Raw genomic sequence first — 4,520 nt, forward strand, 5'->3', positions numbered from 1 at the left:
CAACATCTAAGATCATCCAGTCCAACTGTCCACCTATCACCAACACTTCCCACTAAATCGTGTACAACACTTAAACACTGCTTGAGCACCTCTGGGGATGGTGATTCCACCATTTCCCTGTCCATAAAAAGGTAACTCTTGACCTTTAAACCTAACCCAAAAGGGTATCCCATCACCATAACCCACAAGGGTAACTGCAGACAAAGGCAACAGCAAATACAGCTGCTTTAAACCAGTCCTAAATTACCCAAGAAAATAAAGGACACAAACTGTAAATACAGAATAAGCCAGCAGGATGAGGAAATGAGCAGAGATTTCAGAAACATGCCTGCTGACAGGGAGGAGAGTTCAGGCCTGCCCCAGCAACACAGATCTCCATGACATGACACAACATGGGGAGGTAGCAAAGGTGACAGGGCGAGCTGGAGGAAGAGGAAGGTTGGATGCCTGGCAGTTTACGAGGGACTGTGGTAGCCTCACCCATCACAGACATGGTCCACGCAGACAGCTTGGTGTCTGACGTGACGTAAAGCATCTTCGTGGGGCTGGCCGTGGTCGCTGCAGAGAAGGAAAGAACATGGTTAGCAGCTGTGGGGACAGGGCGCCTACGCTGGGCTGCAACCCTGGCAGCAGAGTTGCAGGGCTTCAGACCCTCATTTTGTTTTCAGAGTGACTCCAAAACAAACCCCAGCACTGTCATAGCCTGGGCAGAGCACAGCAAGGGAGCCCCAAACCTTTCAGTTCCCTTTCTAGACCCCTCAGGTAACTCAAAGAATCCTGCCTCCCTTTAGCAATCTCACCCTCTCCTCAGGGGGCTAGGACCAAAGGTTTCTTCCTTGGCCATGAGCTCTACATCCCACTCTCAGAGCTCTCACACAGCTCAGGCACCTTCAGCTCTGACCCACGTGACATGGCTTCTCAAGCACCCACCTGCCTTTGCATCACATGCCTCTACCTGCCTTTGCTAAGCAAGCAAGCACCTACCTGCCTTTGCTTTGGAAGCATGCACATGCTTCCCTTTGCTAAGCAAGCCCACAGCTGCCTTAGCTTTCCACACACCTGCCTGCCTTTGCTTTGCAAGCACCTTCCTTTCCATGGCCTGGGAAGAGGTCTGTTCTTTATTAGCAATGCCTCTGTACACACTGAAAACCAGGAGGAAGAGTCCGTAACAGAAAGTCAGAGAGATTCCTGAAGCACAAGGGACCATTTCACAAGAAAGGCTATGTGAACACTGTTCTATTCCTGCAGCACTGTTAGCCAAGTCAGGGATGTCCCACACAGATAAGTCACTTTCACTGTTAACTCTCTCTCATGTAACTCGTGATAGGATTTGAGGGAATGGCCTCAAGTTGCACCAGTGGAGATTCAGGCTGGACGTTAGGAAAGACTACTTCGCCAAAAGAGTGGTCGGGTACTGCAATGGGCTGCCCAGGGTGGTGCAGTCACCCACCCTGGAGGTGTTCAAGGAACATTTAGGCATCGTGTTGAGGGACATGGATTAGTGAGAACTATTGGTGATAGGTGGACGGTTGGACTGGATGATCTTGTAGGTCTTTTCCAACTTTGGTGATTCTAGGATTCTATGACCTTGTAATTGGCCTATCATGGCTATTACCATTTTCAAGACCTGCTACTTCATGCGGGCAGATGAATTTCTAAGCCACTTCCCTCCCTGCCCCAATGGTGGCAGATGGTCACATTGCATGATCCCCACTTGACAGGCTGGAACAGTATCAAGTTGTACTTCTGGGTTTTTCAAGTCCCTTTTAATCTCAGGAGGGAATAAAACAGCCCGAACAAAAAGGGTGCAGCGGGGCTCTCTTTAGGACACCTGTTGTCTCAGCAGAGTTCAGTTACTTAAAATGCACAAAGCACCTACAAAACCATCATGCTCAAACAAGGAAAGAAAGCAAGTCCAGGACGCCATGAAGGGCTCCTAGCTCTTAGTAGGTGATACCTGCTCTGTGGGCACAGGATGCACACAAATTGCTCCTAATCTCTTCCCCTTCCCTCCTACTCCCCCCTCCTCTGGCCTCCGTGATTTCCATAGGCATTTAGAGACTCTGTGGAAAGACAACCTAAGGCTCGTGGAGAAGACTGGATGTACATGAGGTTTTTCCCTTCCCTGGTACTAGAGCACTGCTTGTCTAGATAATGAATATTTTTCATACAAGAACCAACCAATCGTGGCAACAAACAACTGAAATGGCATTTCCCCTGCAAAACAACCAGCCTGTCTGAAGACCTCTCCTCAGAGACTTGCCAAAAAGGCCAGAATCATTTCTCCCTTTTGGCAGGCTTACTCACAGAACAGCAGGCTTCTCTTCACTGTGCATCACATGGACACAAACAGGCTGTTTGTGCAAGGAGGGCAATTTCACCTGAGCATCTCACCATAAACGTTCCCTCTGCCCTGCTTTTCTGCAGAGATACAAGGATAAAAACCTCAGCTCCTCCAAGCAATGCCTGGAAGGAGCTCTGGAAAATTCTTCACTCAAAAGCAGCTCCTTTGTGGTCTTGGTTCCCGAGGGCTCCTTTGGATCACATTTCAGGCACAGTGTAAGAGGTTCTTTTGTACAAATCTATGTACCTTGGTACCTTTTTCCACCCCAAAACTAATTCAGACAGAGTTGTGATGCAGATGTTGAACATTGAGAAGAAGAGAAAAAGAGCAGAGGAGAGGATAAATTTAAGGATACGGGTAAGGAAGAAGCGCAGAAGATGAAAAGCACAATAGGATACAGACAAGACAGCAAAAGAGATGAGCAGGAGCGGAGGGAATAAAGGTAAGAGACACTGAGAAGGATAAGAGCAGAAGGAGAACAGACAAGAAAGAAAGAAGAGCAGAGAAGAAGAAAAAGGATGGAGGTAAGAAAAACAAGCAGACAAGGAGAAAAGCAAAAGAGGTATTAGCGGATACAGAAGAGACAAAAGCAGAAGTGGAGAGAAGCTGAAGAGGAAAAGCGAGAAAGAAAGTCTGGCAGAAGTACAAGAGATGGTAAGAGAGGAAAGTGGCAAATGAGAAGAGCAGAAGAGAAGTGAGTAGAGAAGAGTAGAGAACGAAAAGAGCAGTAAAGAAGAGCAGATCGTGCTATGAAGAGAACAGTCAAAGAGGAGAGCAGATGAAAGAGGAGAGAGGACAGTGAAGAAAGAACAGCAGAAGAAGAGGTAGGAGGAGTGAGGACAGGGAAGAAAGGTCAGAAGGTTGTTCACTGCAGAGGACTGGAAAGACACAAAGTGAGCATAGAAACAGGACACCACTTTCCTCAGGACCTTGCAATCTCTTTCACGTCTGACAGAAGGAGGCGCTGAGAACAATAAGAGCCGTGTCTGTGTTCACCAAGGAGGCTCACCTCTGCATGTGCAGCAGCAGCTCTCAGAGAAGCCTTCTTCAGTTCCACTCTCTTCTCTTTGGGGTCCTGGCAGGCATGGGGAAGAGCCTGATCACCAGTGAAGTCCGAGGCAAGGCACTTATTGAGCATCTCAGCTCAGCTTTTTCCATGTCTGAGGAAGCCAGTTCTCCGTCCTCACTCATCAGAGGGGGAACGCTCTCCTTGGCCTGTCTCCTGCCTGTGTACCTCTAGAACCCCTTCTTGTTATTTTTCACATCCCTCACCAAGTTCAGCTCCACCTATGCCTTGGCTTTCCTAATCCTATCCCTGCGCACACAGACAGCAGCCCTGGTAGGAATGCAGCGCTGTGGCAATTTGCAGAGTTTAACATCAGCGCGCTGTGTTTTTGCACTCAGACATTACTGGCTGTCGAGCAGAGTGGCCGATAAAGCCATATTGAGCCACTTTTTCCTAGCAGTGTATATGGGACCCAAGGAAAATGTCCTTGCACGTTTTGAAGCAAGAGATAAAAGTATTCTACTGGGACTCTGGTGCTTCTTGTGAGGCACAATCATTGAGGCAGAAGGTAGAAGTATTCCTTTGTGTCCCCATGCAAAGTTATTGAGGAGGAATGAGGCTGCCCTCCCACTAAAGCTGAAATGAAAGTTTCAGAAGTATCACTCGTGGATTCCTTTTGCTAAACTCATATGTTGGATCTTAAACTGATGTCCTAATCCCTACTGCTGAACAGAGCACCCCACATCAATCCCTCCTTCTCCTTTGAGGATTACGATGTTCACGTTCTAATCCTCACCACCTTTGACCTTTCATACTTAGAGATACATCTCCAACGTCCAATCACGCTACAAGGAAGGATGCATACGCACAGCAATTACACACACCATTCCCACAGATAACTTCTTTAGCCGCTGCAATTTGGGAAGCCAGGAAGTCACGTTGGTTTCAGCTCACATCATCTTGTGTTGTGCAGTATTTCAGTTTGGTGCCATATCTTATCTACATCTGCTTCACTTCTACCCCTCTGATCTACATGAACACAACAATATCATTTACTGCTGCACGAACTCCTCCTTGTAGACCTAACAACATAGCAGAAGCCTTTCTATGTTGCAATACCACCCAGGCCAAGTTTTGGACCCTTTCCCTTCCCTTCTTCCCCTCCCCCCC

The sequence above is a fragment of the Meleagris gallopavo genome, chromosome 26 (genome assembly GCF_000146605.3).
Source record: "Meleagris gallopavo isolate NT-WF06-2002-E0010 breed Aviagen turkey brand Nicholas breeding stock chromosome 26, Turkey_5.1, whole genome shotgun sequence".
NCBI lineage: Eukaryota > Metazoa > Chordata > Aves > Galliformes > Phasianidae > Meleagris > Meleagris gallopavo.